Source organism: Sipha flava, unplaced genomic scaffold, assembly GCF_003268045.1.
Source record: "Sipha flava isolate LNK unplaced genomic scaffold, YSA_version1 598_pilon_pilon, whole genome shotgun sequence".
Taxonomy (NCBI): domain Eukaryota; kingdom Metazoa; phylum Arthropoda; class Insecta; order Hemiptera; family Aphididae; genus Sipha; species Sipha flava.
Genome location: NW_020273577.1, coordinates 122,913 through 141,610, shown reverse-complemented (window position 1 = coordinate 141,610; position 18,698 = coordinate 122,913). Strand labels below are relative to the sequence as shown.

Genomic DNA, 18,698 nt, shown 5'->3' with positions numbered 1-18,698 from the left:
TACGTGTTTGGTATCGCGTTTGAAATCACATTCGGGGCCCGGAATCGTGTGCACTGCGATACCTAACCTAACCGCAGGTTTCAAAACGTTGACGTGCACTGAGAAAACTTTCTAATATTTTCGTACCGTTACCGACGCATCTATTATTTTTGTACGTCTACCGATCGATTTCCCGTACATTCCGTCGTAGTAGCTTATTAATTTTTTTCGCAAGACAAAGACGGTTGTTCTGCTGTTTCGGCGACCGTGCAGGTACTACCGTAACGGTGGCATAAGCCATTAATCGTGTAGAAATGCAGTCATCGTGAAACCGATCGATATTTAACAAAGAAAATTGCTTTACGGTTCGTCCCAATGTCATCCGTCAAGTTCATTTAAAATGTTTAATATCCACGTAGTGCACACGAGATACGGAAAATCGAAAACTTTCGACGCCGAAAATGCCTCGTCAACAGTGCATAACGTCGTAGTAATTATCGTACGTACAGTGTTTCGCGCTCCAGGCGGTGCCGGAGTATCCTCGGAAGCTTTGGAGCACATCGATCCGTTTCGAACGCGGACGATAACTAATCAAAGGTGATCGTGTGCTTTGCCACGTGCCGGTCGGTGACGGCAGCGTAGGTGCCGTTGATTGTTAATAGATTGTAAGTCGCGTTTTCGAAACGTTTAAATCCCTTCGGCGAACGACTATCGTCCGGTAATATCGCGAGGAATGTCGTCCGCTCGAAAAGAAAGGGATGTGGGCGTGTTATGTAGCGCATCGCGATCGTTGGTGACGTTCCGGTCGATTGCGATGGGTCAGCGTGTGTGTGCGAACCGACCGAAACACGTGAAGGGTAAAGTTGAATTCCGTTCGTGCACGGGCACATGTCTCACGCGCGTTGTAAATGTGCGGTCCAAATTGTCAACTGCAGCCCTTGGAGGGTCTGCGCTTCTCTCCGTTTTCCGTATTCTGGTGGGAGGGGGATTCAGGAGGCAAGTAATGGTTAATATTTGTTGATGAATTCGGCCACTTGAAGAATTCTTTCAGTTTTTGAAACGCGCCGACTACTGGTTGAGGTTAGTACTAGACCGGGGCAAATGCCCAGCCGAAGAGACCATTTAGTTGTGTAGTACATTGTAAAATATCTACGCGGGAACCCTATGGGAGACTTATTCCTCCACGAAATAAAATAAGTGTTCATGTATTCAATGATAGTTAAAAAAAATTTATAGTTATAACTTATGAATAAACGTAAAAATACATATTGTTCGATCAAATCGTTTTTTTTCTTTTTTTTTTTTTTTTTTTTTTTTGTAAGAAAGTATCTGTACATTTATAATCCGGTTTCAACCCTGATAAGTGACCTCTTGAAATAGCCTGACCCACAGTTCTCCAACCGTGAGTCTGATTCTGGTTACCGGCGTACTACATAATTATCATGTGATCAAGATGATTCGACATCAACGTTGTCTTACTGTCTTGTTACTGTTGCAGCGTGGTAAAAACCACCCAACTTCCGTTCATCGTCATGCGATTGACGGGCTGAAATGTTTAATAAATTGAAAACAGAAACGATATCTTCACGTGAATCTTCGAGTGGCCAACCATTTTAGATTCGTATCTTCGAGTACCGTACGTCGAGTTTCTAACATTATTAATAGTTACAAATTCTGAATACCATTTAAAACGAAAATATAAAATAATTCTAAACGTTGACTCGGCCGATTTCTTTGTTTTTTTTTTTTTTTTTTAATTAATTAACAGCAGACGATTCTTATTCGATTTTGTGACAAGATTCAGAAATCATTTGACGAAAAAACGCACGTTCCTTGCCCGCTCTGGCACGGGAAATAAACGGTTCGATTCGAACGCGTTTTCGTACGGAAAACCATGACGCACGTGCACGCTGTTTGATCAGCGTGTCGCGGGCAGGCACGCCCAGTCCGGAACGTCTGGCCGCACAGTGGTTCTAAAATGAAAATAGTTGGCCGAAAGTCTAATTTTCACAGAGTTATAATTTAACGGTTTATTACTTATATAATAATTATTAAAATAATAATTCGTATTCGTATACTGACTTCAAGGGCTTGCTCGTGACCTATTGTTTTGATAAAAAACATACTTTACAGGAAAAACTCTCACCGGCGCCGGGAAAACGAATTTGCGGCTCTCGAGCCGTGTCCACCGTGACGATAAAAGCGATTCTAAACTTCGACCCTCCAGAAGAGAGAGACGGATAACCGCGATACCCGCCAGGTGCGCACGAAAAGGGCGGTCGACCCTTGCGCTTAACCGTTAACAGGCGTCGCTTGACCGTGCCATGACCTCCGGCGACGACGTTTTCGGTCCGACCACTACCCCTTCCTCGACCGCGACCTCCACCGCGGGGGTGAGAGCGACCGCAAAGGATCCGGATCGTTAACCGGCGGCGCGTACGCAGGCGAATCGAAAACTGAGTCGCGTTTTTGAGCCCCATATGTACGGCTTTGCTGGACAAACGTTGTTCGACGTGAACCGGTATAATAGTTCTCCCGGTGCGCGATGCGATGAAATCGTATTCGATTTAAAAATCTTGACAGCCATCGGTTGATCGCCGTGCACAGTAGCTTACACAGGATTTTTTTTAGATGACGGGGGGGTAGGTTAGGCAGGTAGGTTAGCTATTAATAATTTACTATAATAATTAATGTTGTACCTTATGTTATATTAATGTTAACCCTATGCAAACATATTGTTAAACGTTGTACAAAAACAGTATACACTATTTATATTTGTACATACACCCCTAACATATTATTTGTGATTATTCTGTACACTTCTTAATTTATCATGAACAGTCTATAAGGTCAACGAAAACTTAATGAAAATCATTAACTGTTATAGTAGAATAATGTATGTATAATAATATAATTTTATAAATGCATTGTCAATCTTATTTGTAAAATCGTTTGTAAAACTTAGTTAGGTAAGGTTAAAATGTAACGAAAAAAGACATTTTGGGGGGGTGGGGTTATGACCTCTTAAAATCTTCCCACCTGTGTGCGCCACTGGCACACCAACCGTGGGCACCGATAAGCACCGTTTTATAAGAGTAGAAGATATAAGTGCTTATAAGCAATCCATTTTCCCATCGGTACTGCCAGAAACGTGTACGTACAACGGACGTAGAACTGCAGTGCATTTGCTGATTAAAATTCGAACACGTCGAATTCGCCTACGTGTGAAATTTGCACTCGACTTCAGTGTAACCGCGGTCATTGTACCTATCGGTAACCGTGTTCATTTAGACCACTTGCTTTGAACGGTAGTCAACGGTGGTGATTAACATAATATTATAATACACTCAGGTTGCAGTAAAGTACATTGTTGTTAAGGAGAACGTATTTATAACAAAGTGTACACAAACTTGGCAAGAATGGCAAAAGATTGAAACTATTTCTCTTTCCAACGTTGTGATGGCTGAAAAATAAAGGACGTTGAGAGAACAAAAAACTTTTTGTAAAGTGAGACTATAACGATGAATTATTAAAGCGTTCAATTTCACCGGATTTCTTTATGTGAAAATAATTATAGTTCTCACTCTTTACCGCGGATCGGATCCATTATCCTGACCCCGGTAACCTACCTATAAGGCCGAAATGTAATGAAAATTGAGTTTGGGAGCGTAGAGATAGTTTCGGTGGCTGCGGAAACAATTGTTGTAGGTCAATCGACCAAGTCCTCGTGAACCGAGAGGCTATGCTTAGAAAACGCAGCGCACGAGGAAAAACTAATCAGCTGTTTTTCAACCCTCTCGATTCCTCTTCGTTGAGCGTACGTGACGCGAGTTGTTATTTTTTCTTTTAATATTTGTTTACTTTTTTTTTGTCAGTATAATAAATTACACGTGCATTTTTTTGTTAGCTGTTTTATTTATTTATTTATTTATTTTTTTTATTTACTTCAATTGGTAATTTTGATATTGCATGATATCGAAACATTATTTTGACCGACGCAGCCCGAAGGTAAAGTCAAATCAATTTATCCAATGCAATAATATTACTATCAGTTTGTTTCCACAGAAAAATAATTAAAATGATATAATAATTTAAAGAATATATCTATTTTTTTTTTTTTTTATATAATATCAAATATGTGTTAGAAATAACAGACGCGGTATTCCATTAAGTTAATCAATGTAATATCTTCATTCGAAACACACTACATCTACCATTCCGATGACTGATCAGATTTAACGTACCAAAAATATTATTGTTATCATAGCTCATCCGAAGACACGTAATTCGTGTAAGGGTACTACATAAACAATATATTAAAATATAAAACTTTTACTCGACGTATACATTACGATGACACTATCTACAGAATACATAAAATAAATGAAGTGTTTAATAGTAGTAGTAAGTAATCACTTTAGAATTTTTCCCTTGTTTTTACACTTTATCATTTTTGTGATTATATTATTGCGCTGTGCTCGGAATAAAAGGTGTATTTCGTTAGGTATCTGTACACTATTAATAATAATATATCTTAAGTTCGATCGGTGTAACTATTGTTAAATGGGTCTAGCTAAAATCCGATCGATACAGCTAGAGTTAGTAGAGGAGACATGTACAGACAATCGACCTAGATCTATCAACAATCCACGTATGTTCGAAAATGATTTAATATTATAATATTTCCTTCGTCAAGACGTAGTTAATTATAGTACTCTGTACGAAAAATTTTAGACCTCGGACGTGTCACAGCTGTAGTTGTAGTGTGTACAAATTTAAATTAAAAAAAAAATGGGAATTTGGAAACTATAACAATTTTAATTTTTAACGAATACTATGAAATCAATATAAAATAGTAGAAGTTTAAAAAATGAAAAAAATTGTCAGAGTTAAATATTATTGATGGAGTTACGATGGGTAACACCATAATAGATTTACTAGCACACGACGATGACTTAGCCCTGTTGGGAAATAATTTAGATATTGTGAAACAGAATTGTAGAAAACTAATAAATATAGTAGGCAAGTGTGGTTTAAAGATCAATGACAAAAAACGGTGTGTGTCATAATTGGAAGAAGAAGTAGAGAATACCGACAAGGAGAGGTTTTAGAAATAGAACACCATAAGTTTAAGAAAGCGCCACATTTTAAATACCTAGGATCCATAATAACACAAGATAGTGACCTTAAGATGGAGGTGAACACTAGGATTCAAATTAGAAATAGGTGTTTTTTTAGCTTAGGAAGTATGTTTGGCATATTGAATACAAAAGTTAAAAAGAAATAAAATAGTATACATTTGATAGATTATTTAAACATAAATATTATCCGTCATGATTTCTTTCGATTTGCTAATGGTATTATTACGGTACAGAGCGTTTTCAAATATGACTAATGGAGTAATATATTTTCAAAGTCAGAACACATCAATGAACTGTTGTTGAACCCGCAAAGATCATACGAAAACCAAATATAAATGAAAAAATAAAATACTTTCAACGAAGTTTTAAACATTATTTCTTTCCATCTTCGCAGCAGCAAGCTAACGATTTTTAGCAATCCAAAATTATCCATTGATATTTATTTTCTATCAAATCGAATACTTTCAAGAATATAACGTTTGAAACAATCGAAATACAATCGATTACGGGATAACACGAAAGCACAGCAATATCGCTTTTCAGTGTTGTGCGTCGCAGTGCACTGATTCCGGTCGCGGACGATGTGATCGTCAAGAGGTAGAAACATCGGAAACGTTAAATCGGTCATCCCAGCACCACTCCTATACGGTAAACAGGGACGGACCACCACTGGGCACTGTGCCACTGACTTTGGAAAATATAACGATGAAAGTATATTCGGAGTGACTAAATAACAGGCGACAATAACAAACGTTGACAGATTTGACACGCTATTGTCACATTATTTTCGGGAGGATTCTATGTCCCTCCCCCCGAGGCACCTTAACATAAGCCTGTCATCAGCTATTGTTGCATGATATCTCCTGTAAAGTTCCCCGACCAATGTTGGATCCACCCTTGCTAACCCTTTCGGAGCCGACCGGAAACGGGTCGCTTCCGGTGGTCAACATCGTGATTCGCATCCTCAGTACGGGTGAAAGTTTCGTTACAGCCAAGCGCCGGTCCCTACACACCCGTCACCAGTGGGCACGTCAACCCCTCGTCGGCACAACGTGTGACGTGGAATAGGGCTTATCTTTTCCGCGGTACCGATTAAGTTTTTCTGTTGATATAGGTTCATCGACTAACTTTCAGAAAAATCTCCCACTGCCGAGCTAAATAGGATAAGATCACTCGAAGTCGCATGCTGTTCGGTGACTAGAACTAGTTCAGCTGCACGTCGAACCATCGGCTCCCTTTTTATACGGTCCCGTTAATGGCATCGGTCCTCGAGGAAAGTCCGTTGTGTGCATTTTTCTCGATTCTAATTCACCAAACGAACGAAATAAAACGTATGCTAATCATTCTCATCTCATACAGGTCCGTTTCGTGATAGTATTAAAAATAAATAAATAAACAAATTCCGTTTAAAACGTTCCATTTGTTCCCATTGGGAAAAAATTATCGGTTTAAATTTGTTTTTAATTTTCGATTAAAAAACCATTTGCTTTTACGAACCGATGATGTACACGAGATTCATAAAATTAGAATCGGTACTACAGTTTTGAAATGAACGTGATGTAATTTCACACATCACTTGTTAAACTCGTTTTGAACATCAGAAAAGTGTCGTGTTTTACGGTTACCCACGCTTGTTTTAATTTTCCAATTATCTCGTTGAAAAGAATAGCTTTAAACTTTGTACAGCAACCGTGCGGTTGATTTGATTTAAATTTTAATTCGTACCGATTTATAACGCTTCGGAAAATATTTTTCTCCTTCACTTCCCCCCCCCCCTCCCAACTAAAATATAATTGTAAAAGAAACGAAAAATAAGTTATTAGCATTTAATTACCGAAAGGTGTACATTATTCTTTGCCATAGCTGTCCCATGGAGTTTTTATAGCACGTCGCTGTGATACTTAAAATCCAATACGATCATCGAAACGTATCGATTAAAATGTATTCGATTACTTTTGGTTTTCAATATTATACTTGTACACTTCAGAGTTGAATATCGGTACGTCAGTATTGTTTTCAAATCATTGTTAAGAAAACCAAGTGAATATAAAAAAAAAATTAAAATCTTAGCGATGGATCTTGTACGAGCACGCGTAAAGTACCAAGCCGCGGTTACGCAGTTCTACCATTAATTATGTTTATATTAGAACTAAAAATTATTTCGTTTATCTACTATCTTTTAATTTAAAAGTTTAAAAAAAGATTAGTCGACAACGTTCAATTACTGGGGGATGTCCAATGAACGGACGGTTAATCATACGTCGTATATCTAACCGATTCCGACACATAAAACGTTTCTACTTGAAAATGTTTTCGACTTATTACACGCTAAGCCGTGTGTGTGTTTTTACGTTTGATATGTTAAAGTAAAATCCAGTAGCGTTATGGCTGCGCACACAGAGTATAGAATCAAAATCGTAAAAGTAACATAAACAACCGTACGCGTAGGTCGAAATTGGATCGCTCGCAAGGCTGTGGACTCGAGTTGATCAGCTCGCGATCGTCTGGTCTTCGCGTTCGAGACTCAATCGTCGTTTTATCTAATATATTATTGCAGTTGATAGGTTTGAATGCTTTTTTTCGGAGGAGAATACAACACGACGTGCACGGTGTTCGCGAAGTTATATTTCCGCGAGTTGTTGACACGATCGGTCGGACGAAATAGAAATACAGCGCGACGACCGACCCGCGTATACCGCGTTCGAGAACGCGTCGCTTTTGATTACGTTCTCCAAACGTTTACGAAAACGTAGGCGATGGTCGTCCGTTTCCGGTGGGATTTTTTTCAACGGTAAAAACGTAATAATAAATATTTACCGCTTTCCCGTGCCGGTTCGTATAAGCGGTCATCGCGCAGAGACAGTCGCCCGCAAAGCTCAACTTTAACGCGTCTCTCTTATTGGATCGTAATTTTTTTTTTTTTTTTGTTTTTACATTCCATGAAAACAATAGCGAGCGCACACTATTTGTTGTTTCGTTTTAAACGATATTGTTTTTATTTTTATTTCACGTGTTTCGCGTACATGGGTCGGTCGAGTGCACGTTTCGAAAATGCATTTTTCCGACGTCGGTCTTTATGACAAAAAATGATCCGCGGTACGTGATATTAAAACACTAATGACGTATGGCGCGTATCACTTGAATATAATACAAAATTAATTATGACTGAGCGCAACAAACGTTAATAATACAAGTGCACTACGGTTCGGGCGCGAAATAAATTTGTACTTGTCGATGGAGAATTTTGCACAATACGTCGCGTACGGATCATTAATCATACCCGTACAATAGCGGCGGGCCAATAATTTAAAAACGAATGAAAGTTGCAACTTTGGTTTTAACAGATTATTACAAAATCGTCGACGTTCAAACGAACAATCGACGTATTCAAAAACAATATTGTTTTCGTCCACGAAATCAATAAGCCGCATGTTCTATTGCAATTGATTTTCAAACGTATTTTTTTAATATTTTTTTTTTTTTATTATTATTCGACACAGAACGTTATTCGTGCTTTTGAGTTTCAACGTCGCGTGATACGCCTCCGGTAGGCTACGCGTGTGTTGTACACGAACGCGTAAGTGTTCGGCATGTTCGATTGATCGTCATCAACGTTTTGAACGAAAACAATAATATCACTGGGCTCGGGTTAAAAGATGCACTTGGATCATCATTTACGGCACTGGAGCCGTATTTAAGATTTTTCCGATCAAGGGCAACAATATTTTGTTTAACCTGAAGCGTAAAACTAAAAAATAAAAAATAAATAAAAAAACTAAATAAGTTTCACCAAATATTCATTAAACATTTGCTGGCAATTCATTTTCCCCATTTCAGTACATTATTACACGATGTTTGTTAAGTATTTTTATCAAATCTATAACAATAACTGAGATATAATTATATAAATAAAGTTATAGAAAATATTCTTTTAAAAGACTGATGTGGTACCCTTAATTAATTTAGTACCTTTCGGTTTGAATGTCCCCATACAGATCAATATTAAACCAATACCTATATCTGAATAAAATAACATATTAGTTAGATTAATTTAGGTTAACTAACCTAACCAAAAACGAACACGTAAACGATCGAAATCAAAGCGGATGACTTGTATTATTTGCGTATTCGTTTTGCACAATCGCGCACAGTTAACAGCAGAGTAATAAACGTTTCGCGTTAGGACTTTAAGCGAAACAAATTATTTTTCTTATGAATGCATGTGTTTGGAATTTTATTCTGCTTTCAAAACGTATTTCTATCGTTTTACACGTGTTTGGTTAGGTCGGGTCATTCATGACGAGCATTGCCCATTGGCATTCGACGAAGTAGAGGCTTAATACGTAATAATAAATCTTAGTATCGACTATGAAAGTACAGGCACCGAATCATATTTCGGAAAATCGATAGACCCCACGACTGTGCAATAATGTATTTTCATTTGTTACGCCTGGCGTGTTTATGATTTTTTTTTTCTATCGGTCTTAAAAATATTAACGTCGCATACACGTTTAATGTGTGACAAGAAACTAAATATAATATTTATTTTTATGGATCATATGCATTTTAAATCTACTCCACGCCATCGTCGTATTATTACGCCAGTGCATTCGCCTGTTTACCACCTCGTCCCGTTAAAATTTACTGTCAAAGTTTTTTAATCGTATTTGTTTTTTTAATCATTTTTCCTAAAAAATGACAGTTACGATTCATTTCCCACCCCGTTCTAATGAATACCTGAATAACTCGTTACAGCTGTATTTTTTAAAACGCTAACAAAAATACGTAACGTTGAACACGATGCAATATTATGTACGATCAATCAAAATGTGCGTTAAGATGTTCTATAATTAAATTTTAGAATGATTAAGTTTCCGAGAATCGTGAAAACTCGAAAATACAAAGAGAAGAAAACGATTATTGTTTCAACTTTTCAATCACAGGGAAAAATATACGGTCGAAGCAAGATTTTTGATGTAAACTTATATTGATTTTCAGCACGACGAATCAGCATCGTGTTGTATCTTATTAAAGAAATATCATAAGGTTTCCGGTTTCTTAGTTATAATATAATTTGTATCGAATTTCACTCGAAGAAATCGTTCAACGAGTATTATGAAAAAATAAACGTTCATCAACTGCACTTTTCATGATAAATATCATGTCAGAATAAGTCTAAATTAATTGTGATATTATTATTTCTTCGACTGAAATACGGTCAAAAACTCGATTACTAACGCGCTCACGCAACACTGTGTTACTGTTCGTGCGTCACTATTACACGGTGTAAATAAACTAAAATGTCGATAACGCGAATTTCTCGACAAGTGTCTAACTCGATGTGTTGTTGCTGTTTGTTCAAAGTTTTTATGTACCGACTGAAATTATTAAGTTTTGAAATGGTCGAGAGGAGAAAAAAAAAACAAAATCGAAGTGAGCGTTTTATTGCTAAAACTCTCCGTTTGAAAACGTGCCCGGGTAATGTGAAAAACGGAATAAACCATAGACAGGAAGAACAATATATTTTCAAACGATGCACATTCAAGTTCGTCCGCAATATCATTGCCGGTTTCGGTGTCGGTCAGGCATCATGAGAATATGGACAAACGCATCAACGTTTTTCGAATCGTATCCAATTATTTCGTATCGATCCGACGATCTGTCGAACGGCTCATCGCACCGGTGCCGTTCGGAAACATCGACTCGAAGCGTACCACTAGCGATTCGGGGGGTCGGTTTAGTATTATCGAAATTAACTGTATGCACGTACACATTTTCATATTATTTCGGCATATCGATATGCCGTTACAGTTAGGTATCGTTTTCGTAACTCGTGAACTGTTTGCACGGTAAATGTTTGTTTCAAATCAAAATATCAATTCTTCGTCAATACCGCGCAAAACGTAAAAAGGTACAGAACATTATCACGATTATGTTGTATGTTTAGGACTGAAATGTATCGTAACTTGAAAATCTCTATGAAGCATGGAGATTTATCACCGTATTGACAGATTTATTTTATGTATTTATAATTTATTTTTCGAATGTAACCGCAACAGTAATATTAAGGACTTTTTTTTTTTTTTTTAAGATCACAATCTTCAAAAAGCAGAATCGTTAAGAACCGGAAAATTTTTTTTCACTTCAAACAGGTTTTTGCATCGTCGAATAATATATAAAACCACCAACCTTCGAGCCTAATAAATGGTACCTTGGTTCGATAATATTATACATTATAATATTTAATGGAAAATGTGTGCGTAGTTCTAGACGTATTTCACTGCTTAAATTGTTACGGCATTCGACGGTTTAATACTGAAAGTACATCCAAAATCATAATAATAATTATAATACGGTATACGAGTGTAAATGTGTACATGTGGTAGCACCAATACGAAGAACAACGAGTGGTTACACTTGAAGGGTAAAATTAGTCACTTGAACGATGGTAGGTCATTCTTTCTGCAAATCAAAATGAAGTACGGACGTACGAAAAATTATACTGTTTGTGTTGAAGTACACAAGTTCATAAAAATAAAAATACTATCGTTCTGTGAACAAAAACATTTTCCGTTCGAGATCTCGGTTGACATCGTGCTCGCACCACGGCGACCGGTATCTTTGCGCATTCGTAAACCTACTCACCCCCACTTTTGTACGAGAATCTTACAGCATAATTATTATGTTTATCTCGAACCCGATGCTTTGACGAGTTAAGCTTTTGACCTGCATTGCGGTTAGCGGTTTTGTTTATTAAGCGATTTCGGTGCTCTCACCTCGATCTCACCCCTGTTCAATACCCATATTATAATTTCATCCGATAACGGATTATAATATTTGAAGTTACCGTAAAAATCGTCGGCGAACATAATGTTTTACGCTAGTCCAACAGCAGAGACAATACGCTTTCGGTGTTATTCGAACACCGGATGTATTTATTTGTTGTTGTTACATAACGATTCGTCGAACGATCGTTTCACGAAAGTTTTCCGATTAGCAAAAACATATTACGTTAATCGTGTTTTAATGTACACAATAAATGCGTTTTTTGCGAACGGGTTTGAATCGGTTCATCCGGGTGGAGTGGCTTGTTTAAACGAAACGAAATAATTACAAGTCATACCGTTGAACAACAACTGCTGAAAACGATCGAGTTTTAAGTGCTAGAACGCTAACGTAAGGTTCCTAAACGAACTCGAACAATATTGTTGTGTAAAGTTCTTAAGGTTACATTTTTATTTATATCGATTCATTGTTCGTTACAAATCGATTACATTATACCATCCATGGGCTTGTTACGACCGTTTTAAGAGAATTACGTATTATAATAATGTATTATTATTTAAAAGTGTTCACGGCAAATATGTACAGGACACTACGTGTCCCTTAAATATAAGGAACTTAACACTTTGAAAATATGTTTTTACCACTTACTTTTATTCCGAATGTGATTGCAACGCAAATTTGTTGAGTAAATTCATGTACTTGTTTTCGTCTGTTCGAAAAACGGTCTGATCGATATCTGAACGAGGCTGCAATTAGAAAAAACACACACACACACACACACACACAAATGAGACTTGTTTTATAAGTTACAGAATGATCAGTGATCTACTTTAGTAGAGGAATTTCTCGTTAAAAACGTGTTTGTTGCGTTTCGAGATCACGGATTAAGTGAACTGGTATCGTGAACTCATTACAAAAATACATTAGCCGATGTGATTTTGGTACTCGGAACGGAATCAAAACACGACTACAGGACGAGTATTGAACTCGAGGGGTTTCACTCGAATATGGACGGTGATCATTACACGTACAATGTGTACGATCATTCGTTCGGCTTCATTTGCGGCGAGGGACGCGGAAGTGAGTAACTTGGGAAGTATCGAGTTTCCGCGCTACACGGGCACTAACCTCTAAACTTTTCGACGGCCGTTCGTGCGAACTTTTAATAATTACGGTTACGGATAAGGTGATCAATTAAATGTTTATTTGCACGGGGTTGTTCCTTCGGAGGTCGAAAAATGAAACGACCGATACTTACGCACGCGAAACGGCTGGTCCCGGTGTCGGACAATCGAATGCAAACGAACAACCCGGCTACGCAGCACGGCGGCGTGGAGGGTAGTGCGAATATAAAGTTCTAGACATTGCGACACGGATCGCGAGACAAAAACCGCGGAACAATATGCACTCGGACAAAGGGTTCCTTCGCGTTATAGGGACCAGGGAGAAACAAAATAAACCGCGGGACCATGATCAATCACAACGAGTTATGCACGCGACGAGGATTACCGATATTTGAGATCGCTGTTTTGAGATCCGACGTGGAGGACACTCCTTGAGAACAAATTTCCGTTGCGTCATCCTGTTGGACGCGAACGAGTTGATACAGACACACGTGGATTCGAGGGATCTAGTCGTATCCAGAACGTTCTTTTAGTTCGAAAAGCGGGCACACGGCCCTAGTGGCGTGTTCGAGGGGACAGAGGGGCCAGCACCCAGTGCCGTAGTAACCAAACATTACGCCCGGGGTGAAACTTCAAGATGCGCCCTGGTGTATTTTTAATTTAAAAATATTTTACTTCTTAGATCTTATTTTCAATGATTGCTTTAATTAATACGAAATATGTTAAAGATTTGGTGGATGAAATACCTGTACATGAATTGACCGTTGTAATTTTTAACCTTAAATGCAAGATTTTAATTTTTACGCTCTCCCAGGAATTACACCTGGAGCATAGGAATCTCTCGCCACCCCTTTCCTACGGCCCTACCAGCACCTCACTCCGACTTCAATAGCCGTGGGTTGACAGATCAGACCATTTTCAGTTGTGATGTAAACACGATTTGCATGGATAACAAAATTAAAAGTATATATTTTACGAACGAACTCGAAATGGTTCTGGTGTTTTCGATCATGTTTGTATCGATTACGTAATCCCTTGTTTTTCAGTAATTTTGGCATACTTTGTGAGTCGAACACAAATCTGTCAGGTCTACAGGTGTGTGATCTATTTCAACCCTCCGGAGATTAAAATATTATTCGAGAACGACGATTAGGACAAAATCAGATCGAATGCGTATATGAACAATACCATAATTAACATTTTTAGCCATTACATTATTAGCTTCGTACAACTAATAATAATACACTAAAAGATTTAAAGACTGAGTAAAAAGTTATAATTCGTGAAATGGTTATTATGTGCTCTATCTTTGTAACGTTCAGATTTCGTTTATGATTAGTCACAATGTTTTAATGATTAAGGGAGCAAAAATAATTTTTGTTATAAATCATCATGTTTTTTTTTATGACTGATTATAATTTGTATGCCATGATTCATATCATAACTAATTACAATTATATTTCATTAATGCACGAAGGGAAACAAAACAGCAATAGCAGATAAATAAAAATAAACGCTTTTTTTTACCCAGTCCGCAGTACTGGAACAGTCAGTTTTTGGCCGTATAGATAGTAATGAATTCGCTAGTGCAGTTGCACTAGACGTTGCGACGAAAAAGCATGAGGGTCCTTCGGTATATACAAGGTAAAAACCGAATAAACTACGCGTAAACTGTGCATCAACCCATCGGAATTTTCGTGTAGTTGTTCATATTTTTAAGTTGTGTTGTTTATATCATTTTTTTGAGCTAATATATATTATATTTTCTGGTTACACGTACGTGTTGTACTTAGAATGGGAATACAATTCGTGTTGATTATGTATAGATAAATATTGAATGAAAATAGTGTACAGGAAAGATAATCAATATTTTCCATTCTATGAAGAAAAAATCACTAACATCTTCTTCTGGAGGATACTGAGAATTCGAAGTCATAGGTTCGAGAATTGTCTAGTAACATAAAATCAGTAGTGTTTTGAACTGAGTTCAGACAAACTAAGGTCCTTTTTTAGTTCACATGAACAGGAGGCAGGAGAAAATATAATATATATTAGTTCAAAAAAATTGAGGTACCTTGTATTTTTTTATTATTGCACCAAACAATGAAGTTAACTGATGTTATTTTCAAACAAACATTGTCGGTCGGTTAGCATCTTTGTTCTACCACAAATTAATATGTCGTCTTATTTTATGTGGGTATATTTTAAATTATTATGGTTTTATTTCTTTATTTATTTTTTTTTTTCATAATAAAACACACGCAACGAAAAAATCAAGAATAAAGATAAATAATTTAAACAACAATTACATTTTTTTTTTTTTTATTATTATTATTATGCATAGTATATAGCTTTATATCCACGTTCAAAATGCTATCTTATTATTATCAAATTGTATGCAAAATATAAAAAAATTTGTTTAAAAATACAATTTTTCAACCGTAGAGATTATTTGTAAATACATATATTTGTATTCTAAACCGGAAAGATATCAATGCATTCAAAAGTCTAAATTTATTTTATATTCCAATATGTTGTTTTATTTTTTATTTTACAAAAACTACATTCAAGAAATGTTTTTATCTATACAGCTGTATAATTACATATTCAAATGTGTTTTAACTGTACAGTACATATAACGGATAAAAAAAGGTAAAAAAAATGTATGTTAATGAACATAATCAATGCTGTAGCATTTATCAAGTCAAAAAAATTACTTTTTTATGTTATTTATTTTTCAACACTTAATTGCTTGTTTTGTTCAAATAAATGTAATAGCTCACAATGAATGCAGTTATTTTCAAATCAGTTTCGATGTTCGAACGCGAAAGAAAGAACTACTATATTTCTCTAAAATTCGTACTTTTCAATCTAATAAGATATTGTTATGTAACAATAAGCAGTAGTGATTTTGGGTGTAGATTTACAAATAAAAAGAGAAATACTAATGGGGAGAATAAAAACACTACCGAATAATCAACATATTCAATCAAAATGTGAAATGCAAGATAAAAGTTAAATTTTTGATCTCTTCGATTTCAAAATCAGATTCGAATTACAATAGTTTTTATTATTATTATTTTTTTTTTTTTTCGAAGCACAGATTACCTTGTAGCCTGACAATCGTAACGTCAAATAACGTGAGAAAACCGGTCGGTTGGTGGTAAGGGGGCAAATTTTTGTCCGGTAAACACTTGCGCAGCAGAAATCGTCCGATACGTTAGATAAGGCAGCAATGAGATTTTTTTCCCAGCGATTAATAACTGTACGGTTATGAAAAAAAAAAAAAAAAAATACGCTGTATGTATAATAATACATTAACGTTTAAAAATAAAAATAAAAAAACAGAAATAAATGAAAAAGTACGAACCGTACACGTGTAATAAATCACAGTACGATGTGCTGAAATGAACCTTTAATCATTCGTAGTGCTCGAAGTGAGCATTTATCCGTTGCCCAAACAAAACGTCCGTCACTGATGATCGGAAGCACTGCGGGACCAGGTCAAGTTAGGTACGGTGGTTGGTATGGGATTACTGGTCGTACAAATTTCAAAACAATATTCCGTAATGACCGGAACACGAACGTCGTCCGGAGTTAATATTTTCGAGAGAGATTGATTAAAATTGGTTTTTTTTCCTCCACTCACCGTCGTTTCGCGTTACGAGTTCAGCGGCTTTTGCCGGACAGAAATCGCCGTAGCATTCATCACGTCACATATCTGTCGCGCTAATAATGCGCTGCTATTTTGAAATACGAAAAGCGAAAAAAAAAAATGCAAAAAAAAAAAAATAATAAAACAATAACTTTGCGCTTCCGTAAGTCAAGACCACGATAACATTTTAATAAACATCAAATAAATCTTAGCGCTTCGTAACCCCAAAGGTACGGCGAGGGTGAGTCGTCACCTCGTGCGTCGCGGCCTGTCCGTAGCCGAACATAAATATGTACCGTTGAATTACAATCGCCAATAACGGAAGAACAATGTCGATGCGGCCGAATCGGTGTAATGATAACAACAGAACTTTTGCGCGTTTGGGTCGAAAAACGAATGATGATGACGATGAAAAAAAAAAAAAAAAAACGAAAATAAATAATACACACGATCTCTCGGTTGAACGTTTTGAATTTTTTTGCAGCTCCATCGTCCACGACCTGTGCATCATCGAGCCAAGTGCAATAATACGGTCGTATGGTAATGATGTCGGTGGTGACGAAGGCGTGGCAGTTCGTTGTATTGATGTATCGCGGTGAACTGATTTACAGTTCATTTGCATTTCGGTCCGCATTGCTGAGACAATCTTCGGAGACGAGAAGTGTTTCGGTTCACTCGGTCATACGTATAAACACCTACCGAATTATATTGTACATTTGTTTCGAGTAAAACGCGTTTTTGCGGATTGTTCTTAGGACGCCAAATACGTACAGGACCGGCGAAAATGCATGAGCGCCGATTTGTTTCGTAGAACAACGTTTAACTCGACCAATAATTTATATATATATATATTTAGAGTCTTTATTTTAATGGAAGTTATCGTACGATATTTTCACACGTGGTTTATCGAAAAAATAAAAATTTAGGGACGATTGCTGGATTTATAGTGTTAAATTGAATTAAAACAGTATGCGTTAACAGGAAAATAACGAGTAAAAAATCTAAGCACGGAATTGAATACGAAATTATGATAAACGTATGCAAAAAAAAAAAAAAAAAAATGTATGCGTGAAAACCTATTGTTCACGAAAGATTTTATTTTTTTATTTTTTTACTACGCGTTGCGACACATTTGGAGTTGTAGTATTAAAAAAGTGATCACATAACTACACAGCGTGCTGGTTTGAAAGACAATATATTTATCTGGAAGACAAAACAAATAGGTCAACACAAATGACAAGGACTAAAGCTTTCGCATATTGTCGGAATTATTTAATCAAATAAAAAGAAAACGTATACCCCGGCACGAAGCATTTTCCAAGCAAGAGCGACGGGCAAAAAGGCGAAGAGAATTAATCGAAATTGTACACGGGTTTCCTCGTCTCCTCTTTGGGACTTGATAAATTCGTTAAATATATACTACGCATGGACATTTTTCGTGTTTATTGGTACAACAAAGGTAAAACGTTATTTACGTAATTAATAATACATCACGTATCAACGTATTGTTACGGTGGACAAAAAATGTTTTATGCATAACAACGGAATGTACATTAATTAAAATTCAAAATCATGAAAAAACACTCTGCAACGTTTAAAATTTAATTATTTTCCGTAATTAGTTTATGGAGCTGCGTTGAAATGATCTCTTTAAATTCTTGATGATGGGTTATTAATCCAGATACCGTGTTATATAATGTTGCTTTGAAACATAATCGACAACTATATTGTTGTATGCATTTCCGTTTAAATACACCGCACAGGATTATTGTTGTTGCAGAACCGTACCAAAACTCCTTTTTTGCATTTAATCTGTTGTTGCCGACCAATCGGATTTCGGTTTTTATTGCCATCGATTTTATAACGACGTTTGTTTATTTTTTCATATTTTTCGTCAGTCGATCTGCGACAAAAGTATTGTGATGCGTGATTTCAAGTCGGATGGCTTTATGATTTCGGAAGGATAATTTTTTAAATTTCTATTTCAAGCGGATAATATTGTTTGCAACTGAA

At 36.5% G+C, this 18,698-nt stretch overlaps 1 protein-coding gene across 6 annotated transcripts in view; it reads right to left on the bottom strand.

The window, feature by feature from the left end:
* The window catches only part of LOC112691315 (tyramine receptor 1-like), a 270,999-nt gene that overhangs the window by 158,334 nt on the left and 93,967 nt on the right, over positions 1–18,698 (bottom strand). For 3 of the 6 annotated variants that reach the window (XM_025565489.1, XM_025565485.1, XM_025565483.1), the window contains exon 3: positions 12,555–12,652. The exons of 2 other annotated variants lie outside the window; for them this stretch is intronic. The gene's annotated coding sequence lies outside the window, so the exon portion shown is untranslated. Of the gene's footprint in view, positions 1–12,554; positions 12,653–12,735; positions 12,823–18,698 lie in introns of those variants that run through there. One more of the 6 variants, XM_025565488.1, reaches the window with a different exon arrangement.